Below are 21,318 nucleotides of genomic sequence, written 5' to 3'. Positions count from 1 at the left end.
CCACCAATTCAAGTGTACCAAAGAATTAGATGAAGGGGATTCATCTTGGTTTTACTAAGGTTACTGCAAACGCGTTTCTTAGGAAATCATTTTTGAAGCGAGAAATACTGTGTTTCCAAAAAGTTTGGAAAACCCCAAAAAATTATGAGAAATGTGTTTCCCATACTATTTAACACGTGTTTCCGATATTTGCAAAGCACATTTTCCATGCATTTTTCAAGTATTTCCCTTTCGTGGATACATGTTTCTTATGTTTGGTTTTGATGTAAATTGAGAGGACTCGATTTACGAGAAAATCTATGTCACACTACTACTACAGAAATTATGCTACTAAAAGCATGAACAATGAAAAATCAAGAAAAATAATGCATAAACTCAAAAAAATAATAATTTTCAATCATCAACTCTGAGCTCTCTCTCTACATAACAATTATTTATAGAAAAATAAAACTATAATCTTTTGGATCTTGAATAGATCCAATATCTGCATACAAAGATTCAAAAACTCTAAAATCTAAAATAGATCCAAATGAATCTTTATGGAGATGGGTCTTATGCTCCGCTTATGCATCAGCTTTTTATTAATTTATTATGTTATTAATGCTTTTTCTTTTCTGAAAAGTTTCTCATGTGTTTCCCAGTTGTTTCTCATCAGTTCATTTCTCGTACTCCGTTTTCCATTTCTGTTTCCCTTTCAGGCAACCATTGTTTAGACCCTTCAGCTATTTGTTGGCAAGATGAGAAAACTTGGGCCAGTGCTTCTATGAAAAAAATCATGCTGTGTCTCTACCAAATAAGACCATAATGAAAGCTCACTGACTGAATCCAGTTACAGGAAAGGTCCCAGTTATCTGGATTAGTTCATTTCCTAGCTCATGAAGGCTGAACTAACTAGGACAAGTGTAAAAGTTAGCCTTTGATAGCTTCGGAAGAAATCGTTTTTTGCAATATGAAGTACAAAAATTATTCGTGGTACTCAAGGCGCAAGGACAGGACTCATGTGCGTGTCCCCGAGGCCACCAAATATTACTATAACGTATGATTTGTCCCGACAGTAACTGAGAATACCATTGAATGGTACGCATATATGCCATGAGAGTGCTACTGACTGCTGAACACACATGATGGAATGAGTTATGTAAATACAGATCGGAAAAAACCATGTAACTTTGTAAAATCTCTCTCTCTCTCTCTCTCTCTCTCTCTCTCTCTCTATATATATATATATATATATATATATATATATATATATATATATATATATATATATATATATATATATATATATATATATATATTGGCACTAATGAAGGTAAGGAACTCATAAGTAGAAATCACTCCTTTCTTAAAAAAAAAACAAATTTTTGTAGATCAAATATTACTGATGTTATCTACAAGGTTTTTTTAGTAGAAAACTTGTTTTGAATCATATGATTAGGACAAGTAATTAGGTTTTTAAAGGGATCAAAAAATCAATGGCCTCACAATGTGCCAAAAGTTCATAACTCAAAAAATCACATTTTTAGATGATCTGAGGCTTGATCCTTAGCAAACAAACTATGTTGAAGACATCTATGTGGTTAGATTGAGTCATATAACTTGCACTGATGATTTTTAGCTCATTAGTTTCTTACCTTCATTAGTAGCAAATATTTTTCCAATATATATATATATATAGAAAGAGAGAGATGTAGGTAAACTACACAGTAACATATTATCTTCATTGTTTTGTTTGCATAGATCCATCCAAAAGGTAACTAATTAATTAATATATATATATATATATATATATATATATATATATATATATATATGGAGATATAGTAAACTACAATAACATATTATCTTCATTGTTTTGTTAGCATAGATCCATCCAAAAGGTAAGTAATTAATTAACTTATATATATGTGAGTAATAGTTGTGGGTTGCATCTTCTCAATCAGACCTTACAGATGGACTTAACATAGTTTATTTGATAAAAATCATGTTTTGGATCATATTTTGTGGATATAAAAATAGGTTATTAAGTCATAAAATTTTGGTACATTGTGAGCCATTGATTTTTAAATATCTTAAAAAACCTACATGCATGCCATAATCACATGATCTAAAACTTGTTTTCCACTAAATAATGATTGTAGATCATATCTATAGGGTTTGATCAATGAAAAAACTCAAATTTTTTGAAAATTTAAAGCTTCTATTTAGTGAGAATAGGTGTTTCGGGAGCACCCTATCATTATTATTATATATAGAGAGAGTGTGTAACGCCCCAAAAATTCAGAGACTAAAAATTTTATAATTTTTTTTTGCTTTTTGAAATACAACGAAAGACATAAACCAACTCTGAATCTTTGAACTCGTCACAGGCAAAAAAAATACCACAATAATTATTTCAAAAATATTTTATTCAATTAAACAAATATCGAAGTGCATACAAGTCAAAATCATGAAAACTCATATACAACTCAAATTAATTTAATGTATAACAAAATCATAGTTGAGTCCTCGTGTACTGCTTGTTCATCTCTGTGAACCTGAAATTTTTTAATAAAAACAAGTGAGGCAACTTAATGTCATTGTATATACTAGTAGACCTCTCTCAGATCTCTAGTATATACGAAATTATGTAAATAAAATATATCACAGCACTTATATGTGATATTTTAAAATACATTCAAAAGACATGTTTCAAGCACTTTTCCACAATCACAATACATATTCATAGGGCAATTTTTTTAACTAAGTCGAATCAAATTGTAATTAAATAATTATAAAAAATTGCTTGCATCTCACAATCTTTTATGAATTACATATATAATTATAATAATTTAATCTAAATAATCATAAAAAATTGTTTGCATCTCAAATTTCTTTTATAAATATAAAAATTAATTTACAAAATTAATAAAATAGATAATTATATATTTAGATGCCTATCCTATATGTATGAACTATATTATTATCTTTAAAATTAGATTGCTTTTTGTATTAAATGTCATGATAGCAAACAATTTACAAAATTAAAATAATTATCCTGATTCAACAACATCTTGAGGCAACACTCGTTCGGTCCACTATGAGCATACATACTTTCACGGGGTGTTCATTCATAAATTTTTATATTCATATTTTACCCCTAACAGTAGAGTGGCCAACACTAAAGTAAAAGAACCTTATCAAGGCTTTCCACGACTGGCTATGATCGCAGTCAACTGTTACACATGTACATGGTTGGACTGTCGGCATTTTTCAACCGAGTTTGTCTCTCTTTACATTAGTTGTGGATTAGAGACAGAATCACTCATCCTTTAGATTTTTTGATCTTGGGTTTTCACCCTTACAACCCTTCTCAAGGATAGATTATTTACTCTTGGATTTTTACCCTCACAGCCCTTCACATGGATTTCACGGGGATGGGTGCAAAGTGTTGTTACTACTTGACTGATTCGCTAGTTGTTAAGTTTTCACCATCAAACTAGCTCCACAAATAATAGTGCTTCTCTTATCCTTTTAATATCATCTTTTCAAATGCATCCCATTAAAAAAAATGCAGCATGCTCAAAATTCATAATAGTTGCACTTTTGGGTCAATACCCATAAAACATTTTATGCAGTTATAAAATTTATCATAATTATAATTAAACACAGATAGCATGAATCATCATCATAAAGCATGCATTCAATCACAAATAAATTTCTGAACAATTCCAGAATCTCTGATTAACACTCATGGCTTAACTACAATCTTGTATGCAATTCTTAGCATATGTATCACATACAAGTATTATAAATAATTCAATTAGATTGAGGGTTTTGAATATATAATCTTTGCAAATAAAGGTGCGGAGTATTTTTATTAATTTAAAAAAAATAATGTCACCTTAGGGCTTACAATATAATTTAAATTTCTTAAAATAACAGTAATTCCCTTTTGAGTATTTTAAATTCAAATCAGGCAAAATTGCTCATTTGGTCTTATAATTTTGATATTATTTACCCTATATTAGATTATGATATTCAAAAATTTTATAAAAAAATTATACAGTATTTATATTATTTTAATATAAAAACCTAAAAATTATTTTGAAAAATTTAGTAGAACCTATCCTAATTTAGTATAAAAAATCTCAAATTTTATTTAATTTTTTTGGCAAAACCTCCTCTATAGATGAGAGTAAATGGACTGAGATTTTGACATAATGATTGCATTTTAACTTATAAAGAAAATCTTAAGGGTTTAAGAGAAAGCTTAGGAAGTCCTATAAATCTATACAAAGGACTAGATAAGTCCTATGGGTACATACCTTGTTTGTGCGAGTTTGAGCAACGCTTCTACAACGTGGTTTCAGAGCCTCTAATTTTTTTAACAGTGCTTTCGCTAGACGTTATCAAATTTTTTGATGATGAGAGAAGATTTTGGCAGCCTAAGGACGTAACATAAGTATATTGCTTGATTTAAATGAAGGGACGCACAATTATGTGTGGGTTGTTCTGGTATGCAGCATGTGGAGTTATGCACAGATGCAACAATGCAGACATATAGAGAAGTTCAGTGGAAAATGAGGAAAGTCGAGAAGGCCACCAATGCCATAAGTGAACGGTGACAGGTACCTAGGTGATGCCTATAGATTAGTAGGTTCACCGACAAAGGATGGTGGTCGAGAAGGCCTTTGATGCCTTGGGTGGACCGTGAAAAGTGCCTTAACGAAGGTGAGGGTGTTAAGAAAGGTGCACAGTGGTGAGGGGCTCCACAAACAAAAGATGGTGGCTTATTAAGGCTTTCAGTGTTGGTGTGTGCACCTAGAAGTGCACTCTAATAGGTGCACAATAGTGGGGTCTCCATGTCATTTAAGGCCTCTGATATCGTGGTTGCACTGTGTGAAACGTCTTAAATATGCTTTAAAGATTAGCCTACTCAGGGGGCATGCATGTGCATGGCCAAGTTGTAGGAGAACTTAGATTTGCTTATTATGTTTTGAATCAGATACTCCTGATAATGATGCTCCAAAAGTCAGATTTTTTTTAGCAGAGTTCACCCAAACAAATTAAAACCATAGAAACATTGAGGTTGGGGTTACAAGTCTTTCTACTAGAATAGATCAAAAAAATAATGGGGCTTGCATAGAGTTTTCTAAAGAGAGAACCTAAGTTTTAAAGAGAGAAATTATGAGAGAGAGAGAGCTAGAGAGAGAAGGGGGGAACAATTTTTTTTGGGAGAGAGAGAGCCCCCTCTTAGGTGTCCTCTCCTTATTGGCCTTCATTAAATCATGTTTTGGGCTCATTGTTTTTGGAACGTGGTTTTGTAAAACTACGTTCTGATTTCATGATTTCTACAATATGGTTTTGCAAAACCACTTGCAAAAACCATTGTCTATCAATGGTTTTCCAAAAAAAGTGGAAATTTTGATTATTTTATTATTTATTTATTTTTAAATTTTTATAAATTTTATTTATTTTTATCAAAATAGCCTTGCCCTGATTCCACGTAACCATGTTGTTACTTGGGTTATGAAAATTACCTTTTTACTTCTTTATGGTTTGAACGTTTACCTGAATATGCCCCTAAAAAGGTAAATTGCCATTTTATCCCTATATGATTTAACTATTTTCCTGAAAATACCCTTAAGGGATAAGTTATTTAATACAATTTTTGCTTAGTTTGAGTCATATTAAACTAAGCAGAGATTGTATTAAATAACTTATGCCTAAATTACCATTTTACCTTTGTAGAATTTTATTATTTTTTAAAATTTACCCCTAAGTTATGAAATTATTGTTTTGTCCCTGAACAATTTAAATATTTTTTAGCATATATTTTTGAATTTTGGATCTGGATTAATATCTGAATCTGTTAAAAATATCCATTTGAATATATCCATATCTGTTTAAAGGATCCAGTCACTATGGATCGAGATCTATATCTAGAACAAACAAAGAATTCAGATCCTTATCTGACTTTGATCGAGCTTCTGGACCTCGAATCTCATTTAGATTTGACTCAAATTTGATAGGGTTCAAGCTTACTTCAAAAATCATAAATCATAATAAAAGAATATATTAAACCTTTAAAAAATTCAAGTATTACGGAGAGAGAAGTAAACTACAATAGCATATTATCTTTGTTGTTTTGTTCGCATAGATCCATCCAGAAGGTAACTAATTAATTAACTTTTGTGATGTGTCAGGTTCGAATCTAGTGGGGTGTGTGGGTGCCTTTAACTGGTGGACTCCGTAAGGGCATGGGTGTCGGTGACCCCACTCAAAGATTACCCACTTCGATGGAGAAGTTTGTCATAAAAAAAACTTTACAATATGTTAGGCATACATTATTTAATACAATCTCTGCTTAGTTTGAGTCCTACTAAGAAGATTTCAAATTTTCTGAGTTATCACTTAAAACAACATAAATTCCTCACTTGTTTTCCTCTTCAAAAAAGAATTGTCATAATATAATCAAGCCTGCTAGTTTATAAACTGACCATGCTAGCATATATAAACTGGTATGCACCAAGATTTTTATAGTTTTTTTTTATTTAATCATATGGATGTGATCTAGATGCTTGGTTTTATAGAATCAGACTCTCAGATCATCTCATTACAATGTATAAAAAGGATCTTTTAAGGCTTGAAAATCAATGGTTCAACATTTTCATAAATATTCAAGCATACAAAATCACCTTTCTTGATCCGATTACATGATTCAATAGTATATTCCAAGCAAATGAACCACACCAAATGCATCTGCAGGGTTAGATTTGCAAAAAAAAACTATGAAAATCTTGATTCATACCAGTTTACATATTTTGGTGGTTTACATGTTTCATTTTGCTTATATATATATATATATATATATATATATATATATATATATATATATATATATATATATATATATATATATATATAAAGAGAGAGAGAGAGAGCTTTTGTGTATAAGGAAAAGTTACTTTTACTATAAAATCTTGAGTACTATTTTAATGAGTTGCAGAAAATAGATTAACTTTTGAATTTTAATCTTATCGCAGGTGCTGTCCCACCTCGAAGATGGTCACGTCACTTGTATAAGAGTTGGAACGCCTAAGAGAGTCAGAGTGTGCCTGATTCATGCACAACCAGACATCTTATACTGGGCCCTACAATATTAGGTAAAGGTACCTCTGTAATATTCACTAAAGAGCTTGTCGCCACATTGTGTCCTGATCATCAAATAAGCTTTTGAGCTAAAATTGGACAATGAAGCATTCGAACATTTAAACTTGTCATTAAGGGATTCACCAATGAGTCCCCCCCATTTGTCACCCAACCATAAGACAAGCCAGTGGTGCCACTAGGATATTGGCATATGAACAGTGTGCTCCAAGGAAAAAAATTGGGTCTGTAGCAGATTCCTCTTATCATCCTTGCACTGCGGACCCACATCTGATAAAACTAATGTGGGTCCCACTCTGGGCCCACCCATGAATTAATGTACAAGCCTATTATGTAAAGGCGGGAAATTTGCTAGATCTAGACTTCAAATTCAAGGAACCCAGTGTAGGCACATAATACCAATAACTTCTCACCTATATATATATATATATATATATATATATATATATATATATATATATATATATAGGGGTGTCAACAGGTCGGGTTTGGTTTGGACCCAGGTGGATCCAGACTTAGACCAGATTTTTGGTTTTGGTATCGAGTTCGGACTCAGGTATAATCGGGTCCACTATACTTGGTAAAACCATATTTTTTATCATTTTTACATTGAAAATTTGCGGGTCTTAATCGGAACTCGGGTTGGGTCCGAGTCCTGGTATAAAATTTCATAAACTATACCCGGGTCCATGTATTAATCGGACCTTCGGATCAGGGCCCAGGTCGTAATCGGATCTTCTGATTAATTTATCACCATACCCGGACCCTATAAGGTTTGGTTCGGGTCAGGTGCCGCTAAACTAGGCCCGTTGACACCCCTACCTATATATGCCTTACGCCTTCGTCCCAGGTTCAACTCACACCTACTGTGTGGGTGCCTTTAAGTGATGGGCTTCATAAGAGTTTGGGTGTTGGTGACCCCACAAGGGGGTGGGCCCATTAAGTGACCCAGTTCTCAATCAGGGTTCCTGGTCATCCAAAAAAATAGTAGTTTTGTGGAAACCTAAACATCAGTAGATTTCAACTGGTTTTTAGTATTGGTTAGGTTTGAAATTTAGCCAAGGATATGAACAGTACCCCCCACAAAGGGAACCCAGCCAAACTCATGACTGCAATCAAGTTTGGGTATGTTATACTGCTCTACAAGTTACTGAGAAGAGGTATACACTTAGATACTACCGTGCTTTCCAGCAAAAGTTGTAGGTGTGAGCTCTGTCTGACCAACCTGACCCCACAAATGTGGTCAGCACTGTTCGTTTATTAGGAATATATACTTTGGATCAAGCATTTCTGATGCAAAAAGCATGACCTATTTAATCATAAAATCTCTCAAAAAACCTTGATACACAATAAAATCAAACAATCTGAAACACAATTTTACCTAAGCAAACCATGTAGATTATATTTATTTGTAAAGGTTGATTTAAAAAGAAAAGGGAAAAAAAGAAGTTGAAAAACAGGTGGCTTCTGCTAGAGGCTCACTTAAAACTTGCACCATCTTACCTGAGAAGAAACTGTCCCAATCAAATGCTGCTTGAACTTGGCTCGTTAGAAGCTCATCCAAGCATACAGAAATAGGATTGGTAAGCCTATTTTTCAAGCTTAGATACGAGATAAGCATGCTTAAAAAACCTGCTGCATAGCTCATGCCAGTACCTATCTAGATCTTTTATGACTTGTTAAAGGCAGAAGGAATTAGATTCGACTTGTCACTAATAATTTACTTTTAAGAAACCTTTACTTTAACTCAGCAATATTTTTTTCAAAATCTTGTTAGTCATTCTTCTTTAAGATTTCCAATATAATCATATCAAAGACATCCACAGCCCTTCAACTTGTAATGCGCCAAATATTTAGCTTTAAAATTTTGGAATAATTTTTTTTTTCTAAACAACAACAAAAAAGCTTTATTAAATCCTTAGTCAAACTATTTGGGCGGGTTACAAGTAATAGCACAGACTCAAGGCATTAATGTAAAATAAACTCTTGCATTGAAATACTACAAGTTATCAATTACAACTTAATGATTTATTACGAGTTAGAATTCCTCAGGACATCCGAAGAAGATATGGTCACATGGCACTGTCCGCATCGACGACCGCAATTGTTTGTCACTCTGTTTCCTGAAAAATATTAATCCAGAAGGGGTCAGACTACCCCGTCTGAGTAAGAAGCATAATATCCATATGAATGTGCTCAGTGCCATGTGTACAAGTATATGGGCTACACATTTATATAAGCAATAACAAACTTTTAAACTAATGTGGAGGTACACTTGACTTAATTAAAGCATTTCATGTAAAGTCTACAACACATCATGGTTAAGTAATCACATTTTTCATGTAAAGAAAAAACAAATCCGAGTTACGTACCACATGAATCACAGTGTAACAACTTCAATATCTAGCATTATGCAACTACTTGAAGAATTTTCAGAAATGCAAGTGATGAATGTACAGTTCACTAAAGTCAAGTATTTTATGTTATTTTTCATAAACATCAAAGCACGATACACCATATGCATGAACCACATTTAGGTTATCCTGTATCCTGCATTTAAAGAAATACATGTCTGAGTTATGCATCACACGAGTGAACCATAATCATACTCTAACCATAGAAACCTCAAGTATTATGCGCACACTTGAAGACTTTTAGAAATGTACTAACTTTAAGTTTCTCTTGTTACTTATCATATGGGTACGCACAGGCATTCAACTTCGTAGCAGACCGAGACCACACGGAGGTCTATTATTTAATAACTTGTGTGACTAGCCGTACGGATATCCAAAGGGGGCGGTTCACGACCGAGAGAGTACTCCTCAATGGCTAGAACTAGCATTAGGATGCACCTTGTACTTCTATAGAAGACTTGGATCTACCACCTAGGATGCATTGGTAGTCCTAACCCTTAACTTTGAAAACTGGAGACCGAGTGAGACGCCTCACTCTCACAAAACAAAAATTGTCCCACAAAGCTTGTATCTTGTTCCCTCTCCAAGGTAGACCATGGGTCCGGTAACATATACCGTCTTTCAGGTGTACCTAGAGCCTTGGGAAACCAGTAACATATACCGTTGTCAGATATACTCAGTATCCCAGAAAAACACTAACATATATTGTCTTTCAGGTATACCCAGAATCCCCTTAATTATATATTCTTTATGTGCATATTTTTCATTCTTGTTTTGTTTGGATCTAGTAACATACACCGTCTTTCAGGTGTATCCGAAACTTTGGGGGGGGGGGAGAAATCCAATAACATATACCATCTTTCAGGTATACCCAAAATCTCAAATAGAAACTGGTAACATATACCGTCTTTCTGGTATATATACCTAGGATATATATTTTTCATTTATGTCATCATGTATTAATTTAGCTTTTGTTTTTAGTGCTAGGGTAGACTTATCGTACCCCACTGGTTGTGCCGCAACATGGCATAACCCACATTTAACGATTCATAAGTGCTCGTATGGCATTATCAGCATTTGGTGAAACCACATGTTTCGTTTTGAACCTTTATATAATCATAAATATGCAATGATCTTAATTATGCAATTATCCATATCTTGCGTGGTCCATGGACTGGACATAGTCCTAAAGTTCATATGTGAACCACATAATTAGTTTACTATTGAAACCATTTCCAACATGGATATTTCTTTTTTTGGCAAAACACAGTGGTAGTATAACATTATTCTCATATGTATGAGATAAAAATTGCATTTTTGCGAGAACATGCAAGCACACTCATTCCAATAATCTAATGGCCCGAATTATAAAGTATTCATCCCTCTATCCATTTTAACAGGTTTTCACACATAACCACTACCCGGTTGAGTACATGACAACCCTTTACGAGAATTTAATTCTATAACCAATTCATATATGAGATGAGCATTTTATAATTAGAACCATGGTCAAGACACTTACATGGAAAGGATACATAATCTCATGTGTGCGATGAACAATAGTCAGTGAGACTCAATCTTGCTTAATAAATTTCCAAAGTAAATGTGTTTGAACTAATCGTCATAATTCTAATATTACATGTTTAGAAAAACAAACATTCAATGAAATAATGCATTCTCTTGAAACTAGTAAATGGAACTAACTCTGCGAACATATTCTCGTATTTATTATTTCGCATGAAATGATACTCATTAATATCATGATTTTCACCTTTCTCTGTGTCATGGTCAAGATCATGCATTCTTCATATGTATTTAGTTGAATTTATGCCTATTAAATCGTATGCAACAAATTAACAATCATTTTTGTGTTAATTTGGAGCTCGCCGTTTGAGACCTATACACTTCATTTTAAATATATGTACCTTTTTATGTTCTGTATTTTATTTTCATAAGTTTCTTTGTTCAATACAAATCACAACACAATAGCAGGTGGTACATTAGGGCCAAGCCAATTTGATGACAGTGAAACACTGCATAACCGTTCCTCATATTCTATTAAGACTTCCTATGGCTCAAATGTCTTGCTATCATCCATTAATATGGTAAGTACCAAAGTAACTTATTTTAAAAAAAATTTGTTTCAAAGGAATTTATGGGTATATATGAAGAATATACTAAATGCCACGAATATCCAACTAATTGAACCATGCTAAGAGGTACGAGAGGAGTAAGAAGCCCAAGATTCTCTAAGCAAAGCCTCTAGACTTTCTTGGACTGTTGAAAGGGCTTACACACCAAAAAAAGTAAATAATTGATTATCTAAAAATGATACCAACATCAAATAGTCATAAGTCTTTTTCAAGGAGTTTATAAAATCAAACTAGAACTCATAACCTGTAGGTTAAAGAAGACAAATAAAGTCAAAATATTACTTGAAATTGAATAAGAAGTAGAAGTTGTCAAGCTGTTGCAGGAAGAACAAATGTACAAAGGTTGAAAAAAACATGGGCTTTTAATCTTTCTACTAACATATAATGAATAAAGAAAGAAAACTATGTTGAAGATGAAAAGTAAGAAGCCAAGACAATTTAAGGTTACAGTTTACCTTCAACTATTTTACTGTTAAAGTAATAACTCAAAAATTTTAGGGTTTATCTATTTCAGGTTTACAACTTCAGAACTTCAAGCAAGCACTGATACAATTTTAAGAACCACCATACAACTTTAATAGACTTGTCCAGATATGTAATGTGTGGTCTCCATTCACATCGTGAAGAGAATTCCTTAGTTACACTTTGAAAGAGATAGAAAAAGCACATTAATCTATTGAGTAAAGTTATCACAACAGTATGACGCAAATTTGCAAAACTGACATCTGATAGACACCAGCACAATGAAGAGTCATCAAATAAGAAATTTGTGGTATTTATGAACTCTATAGCACATGGTGTAGAACACATTTGAACCAACTTTTTTTTTCATGCATAAGGTGAATAAAAATAATTATCATCGTTATATTACTTGAATTACAGTTTTACTGATGATGAAAAGATAAAAGGCTTTCCAATTAAATTTGCAGCAAAACGCAGTTTACCTCATTATTCCATAATGATAGAAACAAAAAAAATACAAGCAAGCAACATTAACTAATAATGGGAACAACATTTGCATACGTATGTTCAAAAGATATGCAGCATACATGTCCCACATAGCACTAAACACATGTATAGAGACACCACGCCCCTTACCTCATTGAAGATACGAATCCGAAGGTGAGCTCACATGCGTCAAATGGCCTCGTGCGAGCTCTTCGCCAGAGGTAATGGAGGTGAGGTTAGAACGAACTGGATAACCTCGGTTGAGTAAAAGGGGAAAACGTGAAGGATGAAGGAGGAAGAAGGTAACACGACTGAGAGGGGAAACTTGAGAGAAAAAAAAGGAAAGCTTGAGAGAGAGAAGGAGGGGCGAGTTTCCAAAAACTCGGTTTTGTAACCCTCCTTAGTTTTCCATTTTTTTTATTGAAACTTCTGGAAATTAATTCCTCCAGTCTCCCCATATGGCATCCCCTATAACTCTCCATTCATAAAAATCGTGAATTGGAAAGGTAGCCTCGTTACTTTCCTAAAAAAAAATTGTGAGCATTCAAAGCTCTAATTTCCCTTCTTTTTTTTTTAAACCGTCCAGCCTCCTTCTCCTTGAATGGCATTCATTGCCTCATTTAAGCCCTTTTAAGGGGGAAATTCAAAAGTCTTTTCAAATTCTCACAAACTTCAAAAATTTATAATCGGCACCCAGGGGATTTGAACTAAGGTCTCCTCTCTAAGGGGTAACGAGCCCCCACCAGTGCACCAGAAGTGATTTTATTGCATATTCTTGCAACGAAATTTTACTTAATCTCTCTCTGTATGTGACACACTTTTCAAAATGGCTAGCATTTTTGCAAAAGCTATCGGTACACAGGAGGATTCAAACCATGGACCTTCTCCCCAAAGGATAATGAGCCCCACCCGTGCGCCAGGATGTGTTTTGTTGCAATATCTTGCAACACCAATATATTTAACCTCGTTATGGCTGAATGGCCTTTATACATAAAAACTGTTTCTTAAATAAAACGTTCTGGTGCTCAAGGGTTTTGAACATGAGTTCTCCTCCTTGAGAGTACATCCTTCTGACCACTGCACCAACTCCTCTTTAGTTGCTCCTTCTTGCAACTAAAATTCTTTTATCTTCTTATAAAAATCCGTCCAAGTTCCTATCATGTACGTTTTCATAGGATTTTTCTGCAAACGAGGGTTTCGAACCTAAGACATCTCTTCTTGTCTTGCCTCTTGACTCAATATCTTTTAAGCATGGGTTGTGTCTCATCGTCCTTTTACTTGATTACGACATCATTCTCCTGAGAATTTTGAACTTTTATTTACTGCATTTTCGGAAGTTGATTGCGATTCAACCATTTTTGGATCTTGATTGCAATTTGACCATATTTGGATCCATTAAGATCCAATTGGTGTAAGGCCCACGATAGTTCTGAGATGATGTAAAATATGATGTGTCTCAATAGATGGAATTTCTCGTATGGTTACGAGGATTTTTTAATATATATATATATATATATATATATATATATATATATATATATATATATATATATATATATATATACCTATTGATGCGCAAGGTCGAAAATCACGTAAGTAAGATGTACGAAGTGGCAAATTCCTAATATATAAGACTAGTCAATCCTTGAATTTGGGACCCAAACGAGGAAAAAAACTAGTTATTTCATGTGAATTACTGGAAAGCATATATCGATAGGATATGGATCATAACGAGGGTGATTTTCGCAACAGATGAAGATTTAAAGGTATGCTTTGAGAATTTAGCTTAAATTGAAAACTAAAAATTAGATTTTAATCGGGTTTTAGATCCATCCAAGATCTAAATCCAAACATCGTATCCAAGTCCAAATCCTGGATCCATTTGATCCTGTTTGGATACAAGATCCATTTGGATTGACTCTATATCACTTTACCGTATTTATTTATTTTGATAATTATCAAAATTTTACGGGTTTTACATCTTGCATATGAAACATGAACAATTTCATAAACATCAATGTCATCATTTCCATTGCTTATTGGTAAAAAGTTCACAGGTTCAATCAAATTCCATACGGCACCAAAACAATGGTTTTGTTTTGACAGCCGAACTGCAAATATTATTGGGAAAAAGGCGCACAAACCGAATGTATCAACTTCACAAATGAAGACGATGGCAACAAAGAACCTGAAAAAGAATCACTTCTATGCCTTGCACATATCACATAAAATAACTCCTTCCACCCAAGTACCAAAATAAAAACCTTATCATCAAAGGAATACCACAAAATATATATTTTGATGGACACGAGCAAGGGATAATAAAGAAAATAATTAATACAATAAGAGAGAGATACACACCGATTTTTACGTAAAAGACCATCTCAAAAAAAGGTAAAAACTACGGGGTTGAGAACAACCCTAAAGAATGACTACAAATGGGCATACACAATGCCTACACTCCAATAAACTCATAAATCATCACAATAGAGAAATAACAATGCAAACAAAGAGTTAGAAATGAAAGAATATCACCTAATAAAGAGTGATGATCTTCCCACAACAAAAGTCATCTTTCTCTTGCTTTAATCTTCAAAAAAACAAGAAGTGGATTTAGAGAATATGAAGAACAAAATGCAGCCAAGCTAAATTTTGCTTCCTTCTTCCTCCTTCTCTCTCTCAATCTCTCTCTCTTCTAAGAGCAACCAGACTTCACAATAAAAGAGTGCAACAAAAACAGAGCCATTGTACCCTACTATTCCTCTTTTTACAATAAAAACATGTCCCTCTCAAAAGGGAATCTTTTCACAACCCTAAGTGGACCAGGTCCTCTACATGAAGGTGACTTGATCCAACATATCTCTCCCTTATCGACTATGTGGAGGACTTCGCCAATCTGACAATTGAGCAACATACTTCAAACTTTTTATGAGGCAACTCATTGGTTATCATATCTGCACCATTGTCATCAGTATGAATCTTTTCAAGCTCAAGTAGCTTTACATCTAATACATCATGTATCCAATGATATCTTACATCAATGTGCTTCGACCTTGCATGAAATGTAAAATTCTTGTCAAGATGAATCGCACTTTAATTGTCACAATACAAAACATACTTTTCTGGAGTAAAACCAAGTTTTTGCATAAACTTATTCATCTATAGTAATTACTCTTTACTTGCTTTTGTTATTGCAATGAACTTTGCCTTTGTGGTAAATAGTGTCACACACTTCTGAAGTCTCAACTGTCAAGACACTGCACCACCTGCTGAAGTAATCAAATATCCAGATATAGACTTTCTAGAATCAACATCACTTGTCATATCTGAATCTAAATAACCTACCAAAATAGGTTTCTGCACACCAAAACAAAGACACACACTGCTTGTGCCTCGAAGATATCTCAAAATCTATTTCACCGCATTTCAATGCTCTTTACCAGGATTTGAGAGAAATCTACTGACAACCCTAACTGAGTGAGCTATATCTGGCTTTGTACACACCATAGCATACATCAAACTATTAACTGATGAAGCATAAAGAAACTTTTGCTTGTCTTCTTTCTCTTTATCCGTAGCAGGACTACTTCACGCTTAACTTGAATTGTGCTCCAAGTGGGGTACTCATTGTCTTTGCTTTGTCCATGTTGAATCTTTAAAGTACTTTCTTAATGTACTTATCTTGTGATAGCTATAACTTCTTTGCATTTATATCACAAACAATCTTCATGCCCAAAATCTGACTTGCGGCTCCCAAGTCCTTTATGGCAAATGATTTGCTCAACTCTTTCTACAAGCTAGCAATTCTCGAAGTATTTTTACCTACAATGAGTATGTCATCAACATAGAGCAACAATGTAAAAAAATCATCATTTGAGAACTTCTTAACAAATACACAATGGTTTGAAATAATCTTCTTGTAATCATGCTCCCCCATAAAAGACTCAAACTTCTTTTACCGCTGTCTAGGAGCTTGCTTTAAACCATACAAACTCTTTCTCAACCTGCAAACATAGTCTTCCTTTCCTTTCTTCTCAAACCCTTTAGGTTGTACTATGTATATTTCTTCCTCAAGATCACCATGGAGAAAGACGGTCTTTACATTCTGCTCAATTTCTAAATCAAGACTTGTTGTCAAGCTTAAAACAACTCTGATAGAAGACATTTTAACAATTGGTGAGAAGATCTTTTCAAAGTCAATACCTTTCTTTTGACTAAAGACTTTTACAACCATCCGAACTTTATATAGTGGGTATAATGAGTTATCATCTTGCTTTACTCTAAAAACCCAGTGATTCTTCAAAGCCATTTTACCTTTAGGCAATGGTACAAGCTCAAAGGTATGATTGTCATAAAGAGATCGCATCTCATCCTTCATAGCTTCAATACACTTCTCTTTCTATACATCTTGCATAACTTTCTCATAGCTCTTAGGCTCTCCACCATCAGTCAACAAAATATACTCATGTGCAAGATATCTAGTGGAAGGTTGTCTATCTCTAGTAGATCTACAAAGTGACTCCAACACTCTCATGTGTCTCATCTTCAACTGAATTTGGGAAAGATGACAATGGAACATAATATGTATCAACCAATCTGACAATGGTTTGATCTTCAACAATGACAACATCTCTGCTTTTGGCAAGCTTCTTCTCAATAGGATCATACAACCTGTACCCAAACTCATCCTAACCATATCCCAAAAATGTACATTGTTAGATTTTGGCTTCCAACTTTGTTCTTTCATCCTTAGAAACATGCACAAAAGCTTTATACCTAAAAATACGCAAATGGTCATAGGAGACATCTTTTTCAAATCAAACTATATCAGAAACATCACCATCTAGAGGTACATGAGGAGACAAGTTAATAACATGAGCCACAGTACATAATGCTTCACCCTAAAAATGTCATGACAACTTTGCCTCCAACTACAAGCATCTAACTCTTTCAACAAGAGTTTCATTCATTCTCTCAGGTACACCATTCAACTAAAGAGTCTTAGGATGAGTCTTTTGATGTCTTATACCATGCATCCTATAATATTCATCAAATAGTCTCAAATACTCACCTCTATTGTCAATTCGTATGCCCTTTAACTTTTTCTCTATTTGTCTCTCAACAAGAGCATAAAATTGCTTGAATACATCAAGCACTTGGTCTTTCCTCTTCAAAGTATAGACCCACAACTTTCTTAAATGATCATTAGTGAAGGTCACAAAATAAAGTACACCTCCAAGTGAACACTTTTTCAAAGGATCGCATACATCTGAGTATACCAACTCTAAAAAAAAATCTTTCTTGATGGAGGATGACTTTTGAAAGATACTCTCTTTTGCTTCCCAACCAAACAATGAGTACATCTTTTCAACTTCTCTTTCTTCACTCAAAAAGTAGATTCTTCTTTATTAAATATTCAATGCCTTTCTCACTCATATAACTCAACCTCTTGTGCCACAATTCAACTGACTTCTCATTTTCAGTTACATTCACGACATCCTTTGAATTTGATGCCTACAAAATATATAAACTGTTGCACTTCTTTCCACGAGCCATAACTAATGAGCCTCTAGTGAGCTTCCATTGACCAATATTTGAATGCACTACAAAAGCCTTCATCATCAAGCTTTCCTACTGAAATCAAATTCAAGCGAACATCTGACACATGCCTAATATCTTTAAGCATCAACATAGTTTCATTATTGATTTGCAAATTTACATCACTAACACCAACAACCTTAGACAAGCCATCATTACCCATTCTCAACACTCCAAAGCCACTCAGAGTATAAGTAGCAAAGAACTCTTTGTTTGAAGTAACATAGAGAAAGGCACCATTGTCTATCACCGAACTAGTATCATGACTAGTCAAGTTTATCATATCATCATCATAAACAACAACTAACTCAGTCAAAGTAGTCGAGGCGACACCATTCTCATTATTCTTTTTTTCTTGCTTTTCAACATTCTTGATCTCTCTTTTCAACTGAAAACAATATTTTTTTATGTGCCTCTTTTTTTCGCAATGATGATACTCCATATTCTTGTACCTTGATCTTGATTTGCTTCGGCTTTTATCTCTACCCTCCTCACTCTTGAATTTACTTCTTTTCCTATTTTCAGTGACCAATGTCACTGACTGTGGAGAATAGTATCGAGACTTTGTTCTCATCTCTTCATTGAGAACACTGATTTTAACAAGCTATATAGAAACAACACCATTTGGAGTGAAGTTGGTGAGTAAGACCCTAAATGTCTCACATGAATCTGGTAGAATGGCAAGCATCCAAAGCCCTACAACTTCATCTTCAAATTTAATTCATATGCCAGACAACTGATTAATAAGCCCTTGAAACTCATTCAAGTGGTCAGTTATAGAGCTTCTTTTTTTATGCTTGAGTTGCATCATTCATCTAAGTAAATACAATTTGTTGTTCTCGTTCTTCGAAGTATACAAATTTTTAAGTTTGGTCCACAATGACTTTGCATGATTCTCATATTAAATATGATTGTAGACATTCTCATTAATAAATTATCAAATAAAGTCACATACTTGCTTATGCTCAAATTCTTACTCTTCATCACTCTTAGACTCAGGTTTTTGAGTAGAAAATACTAGAAGATGCATAGCCTTCACAAATAAAAGATCTTTCATCTTGTTCTTCCATAAATTATAATTTATGTCATTTAAACTAATCATTCAACTTTTGCTTACATCCATTCTTGAACCACAAGCTTTGATACCACTGATGTCAAGAAAAAGGCACACAAACCGAATGCACCAACTTCACAAATGAAAATAATGACGATAAAAAACCTGAAAAAGAATCACTTTTATGCCTTGCACATATCACATAGAACAACTCCTTCCACCCAAGCTACAAACTAAAACCCTTATCATCCAAGGGATACCAGAAAATATATATTTTGATACACACAAGAAAAAAATAATAAAGAACATAAAGAATACAATAAAAGAGAGGCACACACTGATTTGTACGTGAAAAACCCTCTCAAAAAGAGGTAAAAACTACGAGATTGAAAACAACCCAACAACAACTTCACTATATGATATAAAGAATAGCTTCAAATGGACATACACACTGCTTACACTCCAATAAACCCACAAATCATCACAATAGAGAAATAACAATGCAAACAAAAAGGTAGAAGTGAAAGAATATCACCTAATAAGAAGTGATGACCTTCCCACAACAAAAACCCTCTTTCTCTTACCTTAATCTTCACAAGAACAAGAAGTAAATTTAGAGAAGATGAAGAATAAAACATGACCATAATATAAAATTCTTTTCCTTCTCTCTCTCTCTCTCTCTCTCTCTCTCTCTTCTAAGAGCAACCAAACTTCACAATGAAAGAGAGTAATAAAAATAGCGCCATCATACCCTACTATTCATCTTTTTACAATAAAAACACGCCCCTTTCAAAAAGGTGTCTTTTCATAGCCCTAAGTGGACTGGGTCCTTCACATGAATGTGACCCAATCCAAGAGATATCTCTTTGACGGATTCAAACTCGAGACCCCTCGATTAAGATACTACAATGTCATGGATGTAAGATTTTCATGAGAACAAATTTTCAATATGAAGTTTACATATCTGACTTCATATTCTTCTTTGATGCTTCAGAAAGACTGCTAAATGCAATATAAACTTGCACCATGTCTGCCCATTTGGAGGCCTATTTTTTCTTTTCACAATTACAGTTGGGGATTAAGTCCTCTAATATGGAAGCAGTTGGTTGATGGATTGCAAGTACTGATGCATAAGTGCATCAGGCAACCGATGCTACACATGGTCAAAGTAACTATTATGCTCAAGTCTAGTACAAGCACTTTGTATGGTATATTTGTTGCCAAGTCAAGGAAGGAGCTATATATTAGATTAGCTGCATTAGAGCTAATTTTAGTTTATTGGGTCACTTTAGAAAAGGGTTGGCAAGTGGAATGATATTATGGTGTATTGAAGATAAAATGAGTACAAGCATAATCATCATCTAACATTTTCATCATATTTTCTAAAGAGCTTAACATATGGAATATATCCCCTAGAAACAAGAAATCTAAATTTCAATAGCACTTTCGTAAGGACCAAATTTAGATATAACTGCCCAAAAAATTCTCAAAGTCCATCCAGCATTTCACAGACTTCCTAAGCAATATGCGAACACTGAGAGACAAATCATGTTTAAGTCCCATCAATGGGAAACACATGTTGAGACCAGTTCATTGTTTTCCTCAAGGCCTTTACTAATTTAAATAAGCAGAACTAAAAAAGATTCATAGTGAAAAACTAGTTAAGCTAATGGATAGCTTCTCTTTTTTGTCAAATGAACAATTTCATCTACCCAACTTTGTAAGGAAATATATGATTTTTGAACAAAAGGATTAGACAAAAGGGATAAAGGGGGTGAATAAATAGTAGAAGGTAAGCAACATTCCACTCCATGCATTTTCACTAGCTCTCAGGAAAGGCTTTGGGAATGTCAAAATATGTAGCAAGCATACAATAACAAGTTCAAGAATGGACCATATTGGGCATTAGAAATCTCAGCCTAAATGGAGAATATATCCCAACCCCTTGAGATTGAAGAGTTCTATGATATGTATCTATGGATTTTGGACATTTTTATAT

The sequence above is a fragment of the Nuphar pumila genome, chromosome 13 (assembly GCF_984573655.1).
Source record: "Nuphar pumila chromosome 13, dmNupPumi1.hap1.1, whole genome shotgun sequence".
Lineage (NCBI taxonomy): Eukaryota > Viridiplantae > Streptophyta > Magnoliopsida > Nymphaeales > Nymphaeaceae > Nuphar > Nuphar pumila.
This window is presented reverse-complemented; position numbering follows the sequence as displayed.